General features: G+C 40.1%; 1 long non-coding RNA gene across 1 annotated transcript in view; it reads right to left on the bottom strand.

Annotated features, from left to right (window-relative positions):
• LOC119566059 overlaps window positions 1-21172 on the bottom strand; it is an 82764-nt gene that overhangs the window by 6701 nt on the left and 54891 nt on the right. The window lies entirely within an intron of this gene.

Below are 21172 nucleotides of genomic sequence, written 5' to 3'. Positions count from 1 at the left end.
AACAGAACAAGAAGATGGATATGTTGGAGAAGCTCAGAGTACTCTGAGTCCAGAGTTTGAACATAGGGACACAGAACAGCATCATATGGCTGCACATCCTTCTGTCACTGGAACATTTGTGTATGTGAAATCCTAGATTTTGCTCTTTCTAGACAAGAAAACTTTTGAGATAATTCATGTGGATCTAAAGGCAGAGGAGGCCTGGAATTACTTCAAGTCAAAGTTGCAGAAACTATCAGAAACCTGTATACCAAGAAAAGGGAAAATATTCACAAGCAGGAGTTGTAGACCAAGCTGGATGAGCAAGCATCTCAGAGAGGTGATTAAGAAAAAGCAGAAAGCCTACAAGGAGTGGAAGATGGGAGGGATTAGCAAGGAAAGGTACTTTACTGAGGTCAAAACATGTAGGGATAAAGTGAGAAAGGCCAAAAGTCATGTAGAGTTGGACCTTGCAAAGGGAATTAAAACCAATAGTAAAAGGTTCTAAAGCCATATAAATAAGAAGAAAACAAAAAAGACGAAGTGGGACCGTTAAACACTGAAGATGGAGTGGAGGTTAAGGATAATCTAGGCATGACCCAATATCTAAACAAATGCTTTGCCTCAGTCTTTAACGAGGCTAATGAGGAGCTTAGGGATAATGGTAGGACAACAAATGGGAATGAGGATATGGCGGTAGATATTACCACATCCGAGGTAGAAGCCAAACTCGAACAGCTTAATGGGACTAAATCGGGGGGCCTGGATAATCTTCATCCAAGAATATTAAAGGAACTGGCACATGAAATTGCAAGCCCATTAGCAAGAATTTTTAATGAATGTGTAAACTCAGGGGCTGTACCATATGACTGGAGAATTGCTAACATAGTTCCTATTTTTAAGAAAGGTAAAAAAAGCGATCCGGGTAACTACAGGCCTGTTAGTTTGACATCTGTAGTATGCAAGGTCTTGGAAAAAATTTTGAAGGAGAAAGTAGTTAAGGACATTGAGGTCAATGGTAATTGGGACAAAATACAACATGGCTTTACAAAAGGTAGATCGTGTCAAACCAACCTGATCTCCTTCTTTGAGAAGGTAACAGATTTTTTAGACAAAGGGAATGCAGTAGATCTAATTTACCTTGATTTCAGTAAGGCATTTGATACGGTTCCACATGGAGAATTATTAGCTAAATTGGAAAGGGTGGGGGTCAATATGAAAACTGAAAGGTTGATAAGGAACTGGTTAAAGGGGAGACTACAGCGAGTCACACTGAAAGGTGAACTGTCAGACTGGAAGGAGGTTACTAGTGGAGTTCCTCAGGGATTGGTTTTGGGACAAATCTTATTTAATCTTTTTATTACTGGCTTTGGCACAAAAAGCGGGAATGTGCTAATAAAGTTTACGGATGACACAAAGCTGGGAGGTATTGCCAATTTAGAGAAGGACAGGGATACCCTACCGGAAGATCTGGATGACCTTGTAAACAGGAGTAATAGCAACAGGATGAAATTTAATAGTGAAAAGTGTAAGGTCTTGCATTTAGGGATTAATAAGAATTTCTGTTATAAACTAGGAACACATTACTTGGAAGTAACAGAGGAGGAGAAGGAACTCGGAGTACTGGTTGATCACAGGATGACTATGAACCGCCAATGTGAAATGGCCGTCAAAAAAGCTAATGCAGTCTTGGGATGCATCAGGCGAGGTATTTCCAGTAGAGATAAGGAGGTGTTAGTACCATTATACAAGGCACTGGTGAGACCTCATCTGGAATATTGTGTGCAGTTCTGGTCTCCCACGTTTAAGAAGGATAAATTCAAACTGGAACAGGTACAGAGAAGGGCTACTAGGATGAGCCGAGGAATGGAAAACCTGTCTTATAAAAGCAGACTCAATGAGCTTGGCTTGTTTAGCCTAACTAAAAGAAGGCTGGGAGGAGATACGATTGCTATCTATAACTATATCAGAGGGGTAAATACCATGGAGGGAGAAGAATTATTTAAGCTCAGTACCAATGTGGACACAAGAACAAGAACAATGTGGCCATCAGGAAGTTTAGACTTGAAATTAGACGAAGGTTTCTAACCATCAGAGGAGTGAAGTTCTGAAACAGCCTTCCAAGGGAAGCAGTGGGGGCAAATGACACATCTGGCTTCAAGACAAAGCTTGATAAGTATATGGAGGAGATGATATGATGGAATAGCCTAATTTTGGCAATTAATTGATCTTCAACTACTAGCGGTAGATATGCCCAATGGTCTGTGATGGGATGTTAGATGGGGTGGGATCTGAGTTACTATAGAGAATTCTTTCCTGGGTGTCTGGCTGGTGAGTCTTGCCACATGCTCAGGGTTTAGCTGATCGCAATATTTGGGGTTGGGAGGGAATTTCCCCCCAGGGCAGATTGGCAGAGGCCCTGGGGGTTTTTCGCCTTCTCTGCAGCGTCGCATGGGGCACGGGTCACTTCCTGGAGGACTCTCTGAACCTTGAAGTTTTTAAACCACGATTTGAGGACTTCAGTAGCTCAGACATAAGTTAGGGGTTTGTTACAGGAGTTGGTGCATGAGATTCCGTGGCCTTCGTTGTGTAGGAGATCAGACTAGATGATCATAATAGTCCCTTCTGACCTTAAAGTCTATGATTCTATGATTCTATGATCTCCATTTACATGCACTGCAGACAACTGTGTTACATCACAGGATAAAAATGGCCTATTATCTTTTTGGAAATCTTTGTGACCTTAATTATCCGATTATCATAGACAATAAATATGTTTTGAAACCCAAGATTTCTGATAATGATTTTCCATGTAATTTATAGCTGCCTGATAAGATGACCCTGATTTGGCTAATTGGAAACTTTAGACAATTGAAGTTTGGATATTTAAGATTCCACTACAATGCAAAATTGGTAGTTTTCATGTGTTGTTCTCTCCTTTTTGAAATGCTTATGTTTCTAGAAGTTTGATGTAAGACTGCAAAGGTTTCGTACAATATCAGGTTACATGTGTTTTATTCTCGTGTGACTCAATTAAGCAGTATACCTAACTGAAAATATTCCTTTGCAATTTTTTTACTTCCATTTGATATTTTCAGTATTGCTATAAGTTCCTGTTGCTGGCTTCTCCTCTTTCTTCAGCATTATTACACAAATATGTCTGCTAGGACTAATTAGCTATAGTTTATCACAGCACTGGTGTAATACTGTACCTATGAAACAAATCATTACTATAACCTGTTTTAAATAAGTCTCAGCTTCATTCTGAACCAGTATTCTTGGCATCCCTAGCCAATCAGAATGAAGAACTGAGATCTATACATTTTATAGGTGCTAATTCAATCTGGAGCTAAAACCTTGACAAGCCATATCATGAGTAATAAGAGGTTATGCAAGTAAATTATGTAAGACCTTTTACATAATTTAAGAAGCCCTAACACATACTCTGGATATGGGATATGGTATTTATTAGCCTTTTGGATTAGGTAATATTTTGTGGAGAAAAATGAGGATTCTTCTTTCCAAATAATACAATGCATATGCCAATGGGCTACAGTGATTCACAAGTTTACCACATAATCATAAAAGACGTATTAAATTCCAAGAAGTAAGCCAAGTTCAGGTAATATGAGAACTTTCCAGAACCTTCTCAAAGATAAGAACTTTTATGTCCAAAGACTTTTACCCAAATATTCCCAATAAATAGATAATATGTCTCTCATACAAAAGCTTATTTGTATGCCAATACCACACCCAGATCCAAGTCATAGATCAGGGCCCCATTATAAGTCACTGTACAAACATGAGAAGACATCCCTGCCGCAAAAATCTTACAATCTGAATCCATAATTTTCTGCTGCTGTGCATGATCAGCAGCCTGATTTGACACTTCTGCATTAATTTGCCAATTTTCCCTTCACAATTTTTCACATAAGCATGCCCCCAAATGCAACATATTTTGCTTTCAATTATTTATCAAATGAATTGCTACTCTGTTCTGCTGGAAAGTTATTATTCACAGCCCAGGGTGAATGAAACATGAACAATATTAGTCTATGTCAGTGTTTTAGCCCATCTATGCAAAACATCAGGCTTAGTTTAATAAAATATAACCAAAGAAATAAAGGGATGTGAACAATATTGATTAATTGTGATTTGAGGTGGAAAATTAAAGTAAGATGGAATTAATTTAACTAGGATGATTTCTTTGGTACTCACATGAAGACTGAGCCATAGAAAAATGCAAATTTGTTTAGGTTAAAAAAATAATTTTTGTAATAAAATTACAAAAACCGAAACATTGTTGTGTCAGTGGGATACTTGGATGCCTGAGGAATATAGGGCAGGGCCTTTGGTTTGCTTCAATATAATACTAATGTTTCAGCATTTTGCATGTCCCTGTGGCTTGCCACTTCCTGCAACTCCCATTGGCCCGTAATGGTGAACCATGGCCATTGGAAGCTGCAGCAGGCCATGCATGAGGATAATCAACGTCAGCAAAATGTCTCTCAGCCCACAATCAGATTACTGAGCTAGAGCATTCTAAACAGCACATCTGAGACTCTGTTATATAGTCCCAAGAGAGATCAGGAAGAGACCTTCTCACATATTTTCAAGTCATACAGTGCCTTTAGAACAGTATTTCCTAAACAACCAGAACTGAAGAAAGCCTAGATGTGAGCAGAGTAACAACACATGATTTTGTAGGATAGCAAATTCACATTACTCTCAAAATAAGGGACCTAGAACAGGATGGAGAACTGGTCTGACTGCTCCCTAGCAAAGCACTCACTGTTTTAAAGCTGGTACTTTAATACCATGGGAACAGTTGCTTAATTGGACAGTTTAAGGGCATATTCAAACCTGGTGTAATTTCATTGCCTTCAATGAAGTTATAGCAGGGATTAATTTGAACATGGGATGCTACATCCAGGTGAAACAAAACAAAATGCAGAAGGTCATTCTGTGAAGATAGACTAGTAATTACTAAGATAACTGGATATGGCACTCTATCACTGAGCACAGAAAAGATAAGGCAGGGTTTATAGTAATAAGTAATAAGTGATAAGTGTATAGTAATAAGTAATAATGTATAGTAATAGTGTATAGTAATAGTAATAAGTGATAAGTGTATAGTAATAAGTAATAATAATAATATAGTAATAAGTAATAAGTGATTTAGCAAAAAGGTTAAGCATGTTCTTAAGCCCATACCTATATACTTTAGTTAAGTTCTTCAGTACCTGCTTAACTTCCTGGTAGAGTGGTCTTCATGTGAGCCCCTCAGCTGTGGATTTCACTCCCCTCCAAGATACAAGAGAGCTGGAATTTCTTGACTTTGAGGGCAACATATAAGGTTTGTATATTTTTTTAGGAATCAGGGAAGTGGGAAATGACTGAGGATTGGGGAGACCAAGGTATTCGTAGATTATTTTGTTGTTGTTGGATATGTCATGATATGGGGAGCGGATATGCTGCTAAATTTCTGTATATGGTGTTTTGTGTAAAATTTCCTAAAAGACACCTGGAGTGTGGGATAGGAACTTATTCGTTATAGTTATTTATAAACTGAACTAAATAATAAATAGACAACATGATTTCTGGAGAATCTTGAGTGCATGTTTGTGCAAAGGGGAGGAGTAGGTGATGGCTGGGGACAAATTCTCAAGAGCATTTCAAAAGCATATCGTGTTCAGCACCAACCATTTGGCTGCTGTTCTTTCCTCCTCTTCTGAGATATTGTCTGATAGCCATCAAGTGAACATCCTGTGAAGTACACTCACTTCACCAAGAATGGCCTGGGGCCATCAAAGAGAAACCAGCCGCACAGCCAGGAACAAATCATGTGAAATAGTGCCAGATAGATGTTGGTTTTTAAATAATGCAATAAATTTAGGTTTTATTCTTCATAAAGGAGCTTCTGGAAACAGATGTAGGCCCTAACCCTACAAACTGCACTGAGCACCCTCGATTACCATTAAAACAGGGCTTGGGATGTTCAGCACTCTTGAAAATCAGGACACTTAACCCAGTAACTAGTTTTAAGCACCCACATTCAAACATTTTAGGCATGGCTTTTAACAGCGTAAACCATCAGAGACAGCCAAGTTATTAGGCTGAACTCCCACATGCTGCTTGAAGGCACACAGGTCCTCCACTTTCTCATCACTCCTTCTGGATTACTTAAACTTAACTCTGTGATGAGTAACTCACAGAGGAGTTTTCCTGGAAGCAGGACGGTCACTAACAGCACTCCCTGAATCTTCTACAACTTCATACTAATGACTGGCCACTTCCCTCCAAATAGCTGCCACCAAATTGGCTGCCGCCTCCTCAATTTACGATATCAAAGCAGTAAAAATAAATTCTTCCCACTAAAATAAAAAAACTGTTCTCCCACAAATTAGGACTTTAAATAAGGAAGTGTTTGAACCAGCCTGTGTGTGCCCCCATTGCATAAACAGAATCAAAATCCAACCCTTTCCTTTATGTAATTTAACATTTTAAAGCTCATCTTCATGTTTCTTTTCTACAGGCAGGCCATATAAGGCATTTGTGTTGTCAAAGCCATCCCCTAGGATTTCTTGTGATGTGAACTGGACATCCAAAAGGTCTCGCCATAGAAATCGGATGGCGTATATATTTCTTTTGTGGTGCTGGGAAACTGATCAGATTAAAACATTATCAGGTAATTCCATATCCAGTACAAATTCAAAACCATTTCTGCCTCCCAGCATCTTGGTTTGTAAATGCAGGATAGGGCAATTACTGCAGCATACCTGCACTTAGCAAATGAGAAATGTCAAAAAAAAATAAACCATTAAATCCATATTGGAGCATGACAAATTGATTTTGAAATCATGTTTTCTGCAATCAGTTGCTGCTACAGTGATTGATTGTTTCAAAATTTCATATGGATTTGAGGTCTTGGACTCACATTATTGAGAATGGAAAGGTGATTTAGCAATTCCAGGGAGTATTTGCCATAAACTCAGCATTCATTTTTATTTTTGTCATCTTTTGGTATTTTAGGAAACCCCTAAAGAATTGCTTATGTGCCGAAAACTTTGGAAACCAGATAAGCTTATTTTGTATTTAATTTGCAAAACATTGCACTCTATTTCTCTACTGTATATATATTCTATTATAAACACCTATACACAAATGCAAGCTTCCTAATATTTAATGAGAAATTATTTGTTTAGTATTCTTCATTATTTAATGTATCATTTTATATAGATTAGTAAGCATATTAAAGAAAAATAGAAACAGAAGGGGAAAATAGTATTTCCTTTTAGGTTCCATAATATCAAATTGCTCTTTTCCTCTATTTTCAATAATAGTTTCCAATTAGAAAAAAAATTACCATAAGAAGGGACTATTAAATGAGGGATGTTGCACTATGAATTAAGTAATTAGAAAAATATATCAAGGGAAGAAAATGTAACTATAGCAGAATCTTAAGATCTGATCCTACAAAACTGTCAGGGGGGGTCTATTGTAAGAGCCAGGTATCCAGTTTCATCCATATAGAAAACTAAATAACTGCTAAGAATCCTATCATGCAGCTTACAGTGTAACAAAAATTAAGAGAGCGTGTCTAATTACCTTACAGATCTCGCTACAATTATAAAACAATTGGCGTATGCAAAATTCAAGATTAATAAAATCCATCAGCTCGTTAGCGAACCCAGACATGCTTTACTCATACATTCCCAGTCAGATATTTAATACAGGAGCTATGAGGAATAAGAAACTGTCAGGCATCATCAAAACTGGAAAAGCTTATTGTTTTTCTGCTTTAAAACGTGTGTGCATTTTTGCTGGAAATTAAACCATAACATTTACTCCTTAAGGGTCAAAATTTGGTCTTGCTATCCAATGGATGTGCACTGTTTCTCTCAGACTGTCACAGGAAGCTAGGAAGAAGGATGAGGTAATAGGTAGACACAGTACAGAGAAGCAGAGTGTGGGGTAGAGTAGCTTTAGGGATAATATTTTTATTGCTTGGATTACAGTAGTGTTGTTTTTCTTTTTCTAATAAAGTTCCTTGTTCAGTATTAGAGGAAAGTAACTTTCTGTAATTCCTCACTATTTTAAATGACATTACATGAACTACTAGCACAGGCCATGAACATGTGTGGCATGTGCCAAGTTTGAGAAAATCTGTTTATTCCTCCAGGGGGTGGAAGGACCAGGGAGGTTTGGATGCTCTCCTGGAGTGGGGGTGGGTAGAGTAGAAAGACTGGAGTGGTGGAATTGTTGCAGAGCAAGCTTGCCCCACACTAACTTGGGGGGGGGGAGGGCGGGGGCACAGCAGTGGCCCATACCTAAGCAGTGCTGCAACTCCATGTGCCAAGTTGCAATGCCCGGAGTGGGAAGCCATGCCCAGCCAGCCCCACAGGACAGGAGCCACTGCCATCAGAATAGGGGAGTTGTAGGTCGAAGCAGGGTAGTCCCATGAAACCCTGTTGAGAGGTCAACAATATGCAGGAAGTGTTGCTGGGGAGGGGCAAGAAATTCCAAAAGATTGACCTCGCTGACTTTCCAGGAAATTGTTCTCTCTGGTAAGAGAGATTCCCCCGGTACAGAGTGGGCAAGGGCTGCAGCCTCCCATTCCCTCAAATCCTAGGGTTCTGCACGCAAGGCCTTGGCTGGAGGCAGTCACATGGATGGCTGTTCTGCAGGCCCTCAGGGCTGGTAGCACAGCTCCACTACAAATCCTACTGCTATTGGCAAAGGATTCACAGCCTCCGTCCCCCCTCTCATGGGCTGTGAAATAGCCACAGAGGAGACTGTGCAGGCATTAATTTATTCAGCACTATCTCCCCCAAAAGAAACTGCAATGACAGTTTAATACACTGTACAGACAGGGGATATTTGCAGTGCGCAATTGACCAGGTGCTTTAGTTTCATTATAGAAAAGTCATTTATGTTTGCCAAAGGTCCCTGCTGATCCTGGAAAGCACCATTTTACTGCTGCCACAGTGAAGCCCTGAGTAAACTCTTTAAAATTGTCTTTTTGTTGAAGTTATCATCAACATTCATTTTCCTTTTCCACTTCCTGTGGAAAGATTTAGGTACGATAGACCTGAACATCCTCAGTGTCAGGCTGCTGACACACCCTGAACCTCCCAGGATGGGAAAGTACCTAAATCTGGTGTGTGTTTAATTTCCCCATCTAGCAGGGCTCCACGTGGGCTCAACAGTTTGCCCATGTGGATCATCATCATCATCATATTATTATATAATTATTTCAACAGAAAAGCAAAAAAAATCTAAATTCCTCATGATCTCAGAACACGCCTGTATAGCTCTCAGCAAGGCAATGCTACCAACTCAGTTCTGCCAACAGGCAACATGAGATGTAGCAGCATGCCTGAGATACAGTCCCCTTAATCCGTTCCGCTTCTATCTGTATAACTCACAGGGGCCTGTAACACAATCTCTGAATTCTACCTGGCATGTACAAAGCCATTTAAAAAGTCCACCCAATTTTTTATTTCATTTACTACCCATACAAACTCAGTGTCTGCAACAAATAATTATCTTGAAGTACTGGAGTCATTTTTTTCCCAAGCATTTCTCATTGCTGGTTCTTAGTAGCTTTGTCACATAAAGGGTTCTTAGAATAAATCCAAATTAGTGATGGCAGGCAGCCTCTGATCCACAGGTGGAGGAAACTGTTGGCACAGTGGGGATAAAACCCTACTTGTATCTAGGCTTATTTCTCAAACAAACTAATAGACGTTATCTAATCAATAACTCCTATGCATGCTCACTCCACCACACTTTTATTACTTCTTGAGTTCATCCTTCCAATCAGCCTGCAATAAGAGCCTCAGAACAGGTCAGAGCGTTTTTTGTTTAGGAGTGGGAAGGGGGGGAGGGTTGTTGGTATCCACTAAGCTTACATGATACTGCCTGAATCAAAAGGCCCATCAGAGAAGACCTCTCTGCTCCTCACTAGCAGATGAGCCTTCTGCACAGGCCAACTGCATTCTAAGGTCCCTGGACGATCGCAGAGGGGAATCAGACCACAACTGATCTCAGGGTCAAATTACCACCACCTGCACCAGTGGGAAATGAATCAAGTCCCAATATAGATGAAGCACTTTGAGGTCCTTGAATGAAATTGCTAAGTAGCAATATTACTTTACTACAAGCATGTTCAGATTTTGTCAATCATAATGGGTCCCCTTTCAAAGAGTGAAGTAAATTATGCCTATGGATTTACTCTCCCACTCTTTTACTGAAGCTACCCTGGCTAGCTTCTGGAAGTAAAAAAAACTTACTATATACACTTTAAGAGATATAACTATCTAAGGATTCAGGGTATGATGCAATGCCCACTGATGTCAAAGAATCTTTACATTGACTTCAGTGGACATTGGATTGGGCCCTTCTAGGGCTCTCATCATTATAATACCTGAGCACCAGCAGCTCATCACAATTTGCTTTTCATCTACCCTTTTCTTCCCAGTCTAGCCCAACTTGAAAACCAAAAGCTAAACAGTGGTAGGAACCAATTATCCTTTTAGTTTTGGCAGTACGGTACGCTGTCACCATTTATTTCAAATCATGGAATCATAGAAGTGTAGGGCTGGAAGGGACTTCAATAGATCATCTTGTGCAGTCCCCTGCACTCCCATGCATGTGAAAGTCAACACTAGAGACAGAAACTGCATTTTCGATCTTTGCTATTTTTTTTCTCTTCCCTTTTGTATGTGTTTGGCTTGGTTTGTGTTAAATGTTGCTTAGTGAACTGTATGTAGTTGAAGGACTAGACGTGATGCTGGACTGTGTCCTCCATTCATGTCCTGGCATTGAGACTGTCTTACTGATATTATATCTTTTAGGTATACAATAATGAAAAAAAAAAGGTTAGAACTTCTTTAAAAAAAACTAAGATTACACCAGAAATGAACACCTGTAATTCTCAGATCTGAGCAAAGAGTACAATTGAGCACTGAATGTCAAAAAGATACGGATGATGTGAGTTTAATGGGCAGATTTGCAGTCTATCGAATTCCTTTAGAATTAGTAGAAGTATAAATGAGTCCCAGTGGTGACCTACTACTGAATAATACATCATGAAGAGAGAGGCCTATTGTAATAATTGTGCCTACAAATTTACCCTAATTGTACACTCAACTGGGGGAAAGTTGATAAAAGTGCATAAAGTGTCACAATAGCCTATAACAACAAATGTTGATGAGAAAAGGTTCAAAAGGGAGACAGACTGGCTGAAACAGTACAAACAAGAAGGCCTACTGATATAATTCGAGGACTTTAGTAAGATCATGCCTGGTAAACAAGAGAAGTGGTCTGGAAATTAATGGAGCCAAATTGATGTGTCAGAAATTAGGCCTAATTGTTAGACAAAATAACAAGGGGATTGGCTATTCTACCCATTGCTCCTCCTTTTGGGGTCCTTCAAAGAAAAGGCTTTGGAGATAAAAATTAGAGGACAGATGTGGATGCTAGCTAGCTGAAGGATGGGAAAACAGGAAGGAATGAGCTTCACCAATATGGCAGCCACCCGCATTGTCTCCTGGGGCCCCAGTATCCACTCTGACAGTGCTGGCCTTGAGAGATGTCCTGACCAGTCTGCAGAGAGGAATCCAAATGGCATTGTCACCTCCACTGACTCCAGCTGAATCCTGACCACCACCTGGGATGTGAGATTTTGTCACTTCCTTCCCCATTCCCCTCCCCAGCATGTGTCCTCTCTCTTCCCCGTCTTATTTTTTCTCTTTCCTATCCTTCACCTTTTGCCTTCTGACTAATAAAAGTCTGGCTCAGCTGGCCAGGACGACATTTTGCAACACTGCTTTGAGCCTGTGAGCAAAGTGGCAAAGAAAAGCAATGCCTTATATGTATATATATTATTATATAGATCAATGCTGGTATTAGTTTTCCAGGTCTCAGGATGGTTGATTAGACCGTGGGCTGTGTCTGTGTTTTTCCAGAAGTGAGATTGCACATGAAAGTCAATACTAAAGACAGAAGCTGCGTTTTCTATCTTTGCTGTTCTTTTCTCTTGTGTGTGTTTGTCTTGTTTTGTGTTCTTGGACAGGGGTCGGCAACCTTCGGCATGTGGCCCATCAGGGTAATCTGCTGGCGGGCCATGAGACATTTTCTTTATGTTGACTATCCTCAGGCATGGCTACCTGCAGCTCCCAGTGGCTGCAGTTCGCCGTTCCCGGCCAATGGGAGCTGCAGGAAGTGGCGGCCAGCTCGTCAGACTTTAACAGCAACAACAGCTTCAGCCTATCTCAATAACTTTCTTCTCCTTTTGCCCCCCAAAAAGAGTTATTACCATCTACAAGACTTGTCAAATAGAGGCATTTTCCTTTTAAAAACTCTCTCCAGCAAGAGGGAAAGGGAACAGGGAACGTTGCTAAAATGAAAGCCTTACTAAATACTTTATATTTCAAATGCTTTAACCGTTCTCCTTTCTTTTCTGTATCTCTAATCAGAAATTTAAAGGATTTTTATGGTGTGTTTGCCAGGGTTCCAAGCAGGCTGAGGTCTCCTGACTTTTTTTAACACTGTTTAATGTTGGTCATGTTAACACCTTTGACTTTCTGGACCCATATATTCCATCTAATTTAATACAACATCCCCAATTCAACTCAATTCTAAAGCAGCAGCACACGCTCTACAAACTAGTTCTTCAGATTGGTCTTTTTCAAAGCACCAAAAATGTGACATTGTAAATGCAGGCATCCAAAGCAGTTGGGATAACTGAGGTAACTTCTGTTTGTCAGGAAAAACATTTGTATCATTATTTGCATTTCAATGGCTCCAGACTTATACAGATAACACAGTTATGTGCTGTGGTTCCCGCTATCCCATCCCAAACCTCTAGGAACTAATCACTTTGATCATCTTTGGAAAACGAGGGGCACGCACATACCTGTGAAGTGACCATAAACTGTTCTTTACAAACGTACATCTAACTAACTTCAAAAATGCTTTATTACAGGAACCAATCCTAAAAAAAACACCCAGGCAAATTCCCTGATGGCAGGCAAACATTGCTGTCTTTAGGCACAACTACAAGCCCTTCCCTTCCCACTGTCCTTGACAAGGAGGGAACGCCTGAGGAACACTGTGCAGGGGGACAACCCGGGAAGTCTCCTGCATAGGGGTTAGGTGCCAAACAGGCTTTGCTCCAGGGTCAGGATTGGGTTCATTTTTGCCCCCCCTGAATGCACTGCCAGTTTTCCAGCTTGCTCATCCTTGTCAGGATGGGGGATGGGATTCACTGGCTCAACAGCAGCCTAGCAGGCAGCTGGAGGAGAATGATGGGGAGGAGAAGATAGAGGAGGTGCTTCTTGTTCCCAGACAAAAGCAGCAGATAGGGTGGTAGGCAGTGCCCAGAAGCATTTCACCTCCAGCTGAACTAGGGTCAATACCCTCCAGGTTGTGCTGATGAATAGCACTCATGACGGGAGAACTGAAAAGGGATCAGTGCGGGTCACTACTACTACCAGCAACAGTGGGTCAGGCACCTTTATATCTTTTTTTGGTGTCAGGCACCAAAGGGAGCACTGTAGGAATGGCTTGGAGGACTATAGATATCCGTGACCTTCCCATTGCCCCCATCCACACTGCACTGTAGAGCGGGTACGGAGCCATGCTACAGCATTGGCATGTATATATCCACCCCTCTCCTGTATGCCGGGGGGCTGGAACAATTTGTATAGTAGGGTGCTGAGAGCCACTGAACCAAACTGTAAACTCTGTATATAATGGAAACCACTTCACGCCAGTGGATGCTGCAGCACCCCCAACCTGGCATCCCTAGTCCAGCACCTATGCCGAATGCTAACTTTTGCACACTTGACTCTCCTTCAGGAACATGCTTCCTGGGTTCAGTTATGGACAGTAGGGTGCTTATAGCACAACAATACCTGTGTAACCATGTACAGTCAAAGTGTACATGGGGCCATAAAACGATTCGTTTGGATAGACTACCTACACACAGTTCCTTCAGTGACACTTGGGGAGTCAGTATAACTATATGTAAACCTGGATTTTTGGGAGTAGTGGGTTCCCAGAGAGCTTTGGAGCAAGGAGCTTATGTCCAAGCAGGCAAGACTCTCCTTGACAGTCCTAAGTGTTCTTGATTTCTCTCCTGTGAGAGCTGGCAGTGAGAAGTGACTCAGAAGTCTTTATGGCAAGTGAGAACGGGATTCTGAGGCTCTACTGTGAGTCGCTGCAGAGGACAGCAATGGTGCTACCTCTGTACCTCAAAGCAGCACCCTGGAACCCCCATATTCACCATTGTCATAATTATGATGTTTTGTACAAAATATGCCTTGTGAAGTATCATTTTTTAAGTCTTGATCTGTTGAGCAGTAATATCCTGTTGGATTGTATGTACTATCATTGTATGGGAAGTTATAAAGTCTTACTATGTGTGAGCTACTGAAATATGTTGTGAGGTTAGGAACACCCACAATCAGCCTTTAAGGTACAACAATGGAGTGCTGATGGCACAGATGCGCTGATGGCCCATTAAAGGGAATCGTTTCTCCCAGCAGAAAATGTCTCAGAGAGAGCACATAGACAATGGAGACTGCTTGACCAATGGGGGTGGACCCTCATATCACAAGCATCCATCTTTCCAGCAAGCTGGAAGAAACTGTAAAAGAGGGGAAGTGACATCATCACTTGACCTCTCCCCTTAACTCAACACCTGGAAGAAACATATGGAGGACAGAGACTTTTAACTGGGGAGAGTGGTCCCAGGCTGGAAAAGAGTCCCAGCCTGTGTACTGAGGATCTGTAACGTGCTTTTCGATCTGTCAGGATGAGACACTGCTTGATTCAAATCCTGTTTAATTTGTAGAACTCAGACTTTGAAATTATTTTTGTTTCTTAAGTAACCAACTTTTTATACTGATAAATACTTTATATATATATATATATTTTACTTATAAGCAGTTAAAATCTAGCTTTCTGTTACCTGAAACAGTGTGCTTTGGTTGAAGTGCTTGGGAAATCTCAGCTGAGGTTACAAAGGCTAGTGTGTGTTCTCCCCACATCAAGGGAGGGGCAGACTGGGTAATGAACTTATACTGGTCAACCTTCTGACCAGGGCAAGATGGTGCAGTTTTGGGGTGCAAGGCTGGGGAGCTGGGGGAAATTGGCTGGAGCCTCTCTATTGTTGGCTCATGAATGACTGGCAAAGCATTTGTGTAACTCAGTTTTACTCTTTTTTCCAGGAGCATGATGAATCCATTTTTATTGTGACTCCAAGTAGTAGGTATTCAATTGCATCAGAATACAGCCACAAATCTGAGTACTAAGTTACTTCATATATCTTGTTGAAAAGAAACTCAATTCCAATAGTGCTTTAAAAACAAAGTCCTACACTTACAAACTTACATGCTTTAAGTAGAGCTGCTTTAAATAGAGTTGCACATGGCCTAAAATGTAGGCCACTTATGTGCCTAAATAGAGATTTAGGTGAATAATCTTAGCCACATGGCAAAAATGTATTAAAATTACATAATGATTATCTGTTTTATTATTATTTTGTAGTGTGATAGCACTCAGTACCCCTGGTCAGAGACCAGTACCCCCATTACCCCAGGTGCTGTGCAGACACAGAATAAAAAGACTTTGCCTCCCCCAAAGATTAACCCTTACTTAGATTTTTCCTTACTAATCCTATCCCCAACCAAATGAGTAGCATCACGGCCAATACTGGTCTACCCTTGTCATAAATATAAAGGGAAGGGTAAACCCCTTTAAAATCCCTCCTGGCCAAAGGAAAAATCCTCTCACCTGTAAAGTGTTAAGAAGCTAAAGGTAACCTCGCTGGCACCTGACCAAAATGACCAATGAGGAGACAAGATACTTTCAAAAGCTGGGAGTAGGGAGAAAAATAAAGGGTCTGTGTCTGTCTGTATGCTGCTTTTGCCGGGGACAGAACAGGAATGGAGTCTTAGAACTTTTAGTAAGTAATCTAGCTAGGTATGTGTTAGATTATGATTTCTTTAAATGGCTGAGAAAAGAGCTGTGCTAAATAGAATGACTATTCCTATCTGTGTGTCTTTTTTGTAACTTAAGGTTTTGCCTAGAGGGATTCTCTATGTTTTGAATCTAATTACCCTGTAAGGTATCTACCATCCTGATTTTACAGAGGTGATTCCTTTACTTCTATTAAAAGTCTTCTTGTAAGAAAACTGAATGCTTTTTCATTGTTCTAAGATCCAAGGGTTTGGGTCTGTGGTCACTTATGCAAATTGGAGAGGATTTTTTACCAAACCTTCCCCAGGAAGTGGGGTGCAAGGGTTGGGAGGATTTGGGGGGGAAAGACGTGTCCAAACTACGTTTCCCAGTAAACCCAGATAAAGTTTGGTGGTGGCAGTGGAAATCCAAGGGCAAAGGGTAAAATTAATTTGTACCTTGGGGAAGTTTTAACCTAAGCTGGTAAAAGTAAGCTTAGGAGGTTTTCATGCAGGTCCCCACATCTGTACCCTAGAGTTCAGAGTGGGGAAGGAACCTTGACAATCCTCAAGGGCATGACTCCTGCTTGCTTGTATCTCTTACAACCATATAGCTGCCTGGCAACATTTTCAGAAGTAGGTGACTGAAGTTAAGCTCCTAAATCCATATTTAGACACCTACATAAATGGCCCAATTTTCCAAAATGATCAGAACCTAGCAGCTCCCACACAGGATTTGCATACATTTAAGCTTTTGAAAAAATGGCTTTAATGGCCACAAAACCACAACTTTAAAACTTTTATTTCAAGAATTCTCCCTTAACAGCTGCTGTGACAACAGTCTTTCAGACGTAATAAAATTATCTGAACAACCAATCCATCACTGGAATGAACCCCCTGGTAAGCTGAAGGCTGCAGGGTTCTAGATACTGTTGTGCAGTACTGACAAAAGTTACCCATTGTAATGAAAGAAGTCATATTAAAGTTAAACTAGGATGACAGGTTTGGGGGAAAAGCCTATTCTCCAAAACAGCAAGAGGCAAGAATTTTTTAACTTGATTATCCAAAAAATAAGGTGCACATGCCATTGCTGCTGTTGTGCATGCAAAGTGGATATTTGTGCAAGTTACTGTGATAAAAAGCAAAAAAAAAAAAGGCACATAATTGCTCACAGTTGTAAAGAATTGCAGAAGATGTAAAGTAGCTTCAGGCTTCAAAAACTCTATTGGGTTTCATACAGGGCCTGAGGCAACAAAGTGTACCCTCACCCACCCAAGCTATAACACTTACTCAAACCTTCACCTCCGGAGTCATGGATCTCGGGTCCAAGAGTTGAACTTCATCAGGTCCCAAGCAGAGAGAGGCTAGTGCTGACCTTCCTCATGCAGGAAAGGAGATAGCTACGTGGGAAGAGGGACGTGCTGTGTCCGCACAACTGGCCTAGTCATCTGGCTCCAAGTGTCCATATTAGACTTACATAATTCACTTAAGTCAACATTCAGGACATTTTATAGGAGCTAAAAATTTTACAATTGTTCATAACTGCCTGGCATCAGAAGAGCATCTGTGAATATGAAAAGCTAATTGGATTCAATAAGCCCAGTCAACATCTGTGTGAGCTACTTCTGGATAAACGCCCAAGGAGGAGGACCAGAGGGACGGGGATGACTGACAGACAGATATGGAGCTTATCTCATTGTTCTTGCTTTTCTTCCTTTTTCTTTCTCTCATTTTTTCCCACTCCTCTTTTATATTGTTTGTCTAGGGGTCTGAAAGGGAGGAGAAGTTTGCTCTGGAATGAAATGGTGTGATTGTGGTAAAGCATCAGAATGAAGGGGGGTTACTCTAATTGAATTGTGAAAGATTACAAACTGGTGCTTTCAATCTTTCTTACAAAGCAAGAGTTGAGGTCTTAACAACAAATTACACTGTGTTCAGAGTACATGAAAAGCCACTATACGATCTAATTTATCTAGTAAATTATGACCAATCAATGAGGTATAATTGGTGCTGTTGACTCAGATTAATTGGCTATGGTGCCTTGGAGCTGCAGCTATAGACTAATTTTAATTAGGGAGATTTAAACAGTTGTAACTTTGTGTGTGCATATGTTTTGCATTTCATGTTATAAGTAGAGATGTAACACCTGGACAAAACCCAGTTGTAAGTATATGTATGTATTCCTATGAGCAGTCATGTTTTAAACTGTAAAAAAGCAACAGTTTTTCTGACCTTATTTATTGAGCTTTTGGTACAATACATTTTTGCAAATGTATGACCCAATTCTGCAACCATTCCTTATGTGGTATTTACTCACACAAAGTTGTTCCACTGAAGTCAGTATGACTATCCTAGATCAAGAAGCAGAATTGGGCCCAAAATAATTATAAAGAGACATGCTTGCAAAGGATAAGATTTTTCAGAAGTTCCTATGAAATTTAGAAGTATAAATTCCACTGGCTTGTGGAAACCCTTCCCAGAAATCAGTGCATTTTTAATAAAAACAGCAAATGACACTGTAAATTTTGGAAACACTATGAAAAGAACATGATTTTTTTTCTTTGAGGGAGGGAAGGGGGTTTTAAGGTTGATTATTCAACAGACAAAAGTTAGTCATGGTTAGATGGAATTGTGGAGGATGAAATGCCACACCTGTTGCTTGTGATAAACTATTGTGCTTTAACCATAAAAGGGCATGGAAGAGAGAAATTAGAATGAATTTAGATTTTAGGCAGTCAGTGTACTCTGTTCGCAGTGAGCTCCCATTTTATTTGCCCTTAAAATGAGAACTTTGTATTTATTTTTAAGATAATCCCAGAATGCAGGAGTACATTGGCATCTCTGGGTTGTAAAAGGTAGTTTGCAAAATATAGAAAAAATATTGTGTAGATAGGGTTCTGTGTTTATAGATTTTGATGCCATTCTGTTTGGCTGATTGATACAGTGTTAATAGAAAGAGTGGCCAATGGCTGAATGAATCAGAAACAATAGAAACCCTTCCATGGACTTTGATTAATGGGGATCTTGTTGGCATGTTCATTTCTGTGAACTGCCAATGAACATGGTTTTTATTTCCTGAAACTGAACTGGGCATTGACAATGATATTTGGGGCTGCCTATTTGCTGGTTCACTCAATTGGAATGAAGGTGAGAGTGAGAGTGAACATGACTGGGGTGTTTTATTTACCGGGTCAAAGGAAACCGGTTCAGAGATTACCTTCAAATCTGGCTACCTATATTTTTGTTTAAAGTTTAAAACAAAATAATTACAATTGTCATTTGCTTTTAAGGCCAACCCTCAAAGCAAACTTTCAATGTTCTCAGAAACTCTCTATAATTTTGGTGTTAAAAAAACCAGACAAAGCATTATATTGTCCTTTTGCTGCCAAAGTTTCCACCACAGTGGCTTATTGCATTGATTTTCTGTGGGTATAATTATGTTATTGCAGTGAAATTACACTGAAGTAATTCAAGCTGAATCCCAGGGACTAAATCCTAGCACTGAGTTCTACTGGACTGTAGACTAGTCTTTCAAGGGAAGTGGAAACAACCTCACCACTTGAAAGACAAAGTTTCAAGCTTAATAGTTCTCTGTAAGCTTAAAACTTTGTCTCTCTCACAACAGAAGTTGGTCCAATAAAAGACATTACCTCACCCAGTTTGTCCCCCTAATATCCTGGGACTGACATGGCTACAACAAGCCCACCACTTAAGACATTTAAAACCAGAACAGGTCCTATGCATGGTATACCCTTGCTGAGATCATCTGCCCACCTTTTTCACCTTTAAATCCAGTTCAAACCTTCTTGAAGATTCATTTTTTCCATGCTTGAAGTGTGACTCATGTTGACAAAAAATTTAAATTAGGGGAAAAAAGCCTATGGGAATTTCCCATTCCCCCTAATCTCTATCTACTTGTCTGTCTATCCTTCCTTTGCAAGCTCCTAGGGACAATGACTCTTTTTTCTCAGTCTGGAGAGCACATAGCAGGAGTTACTATAAACAGTTTACAGACTAGAATCATAGAATAGAATCATAGAATATCAGGGTTGGAAGGGACCTCAGGAGGTCATCTAGTCCAACCCCCTGCTCAAAGCAGGACCAATCCCCAACTAAATCATCCCAGCCAGGGTTTTGTCAAGCCTGACCTTAAAAACTTCTAAGGAAGGAGATTCCACCACCTCCCTAGGTAACGCATTCCAGTGTTTCACCACTCTCCTAGTGAAAAAGTTTTTCCTAATATCCAACCTAAACCTCCCCCACTGCAACTTGAGACCATTACTCCTTGTTCTGTCATCTGCTACCACTGAGAACAGTCTAGATCCATCCTTTTTGGAACCCCCTTTCAGGTAGTTGAAAGCAGCTATCAAATGCCCCTACATTGAGTATAATTAAATATGCCATAAGGAAAAGCTCAGTCCTTGCAAAAGGATGAACTAAATTCACTGGATTTAAGGTTGTACCAATACTATTGACCTTGCACGTGTCTATGAGGAGAAATAAACATTGACTTGGATGAGATGGCATGTGAGGCTACAGTTGTTCCAAATATTTTCCTTCCACCAGATGCCACAGTTGCATGATTTAGATGTTCTAGGACTGGAATGGGGATTATTAGAGGGGAAGAGGGCCTACAAATTGGCACAAGAAGAGGAAACTGGTGCAAAATAAGTTTATGGAACGGAACCTAGGATTAAAAGAAAAGAGGATTTGGAAAGAAAGCAATTGGCGTAGTAAAACCAGGTTTATGAAGTACTGCATGCATTAAAAATGTAAATAGATGTTACTCGAAATCCATTAAACTAGCAAATATGTAGCTAACTAGAAAACCAGGTGCAGGAAAATATAAGACAAATTGCTGGCATGTATTTGAAGGATATAAAGTTGATTGATTTGTTTAATAGGTATAAGTAGCATTTTTATCATTTAATTAATCCCCACCACTTGGTAATTCATAAGGAAATTAGTTCCTCATTACAAAAATATTTTGATATGTCTTTGTAGGGAAGGGAGGATATTGGAAGCATTCCATTTCTAGAAGACTCTGAATGGAGGAATTTTATGAGCTTTAAACACTGCTGAGTAAATTCTTCCTTTTGGCTCTTCTTTGATCACCCTTATTCATTTGTACTATAGGGCGGTGTTTGTTTTTATATTGTTGCTGTTAGTTTTTTGAGCCTTTTGAAAACGTGCTAAGTGCATCACAAAATGAAGCGAAGACAAAA

The sequence above is a fragment of the Chelonia mydas genome, chromosome 1 (genome assembly GCF_015237465.2).
Source record: "Chelonia mydas isolate rCheMyd1 chromosome 1, rCheMyd1.pri.v2, whole genome shotgun sequence".
Lineage (NCBI taxonomy): Eukaryota > Metazoa > Chordata > Testudines > Cheloniidae > Chelonia > Chelonia mydas.
Note: the sequence above shows the minus strand (reverse complement) of the source record. Positions and strands in the feature narration are given on the sequence as shown.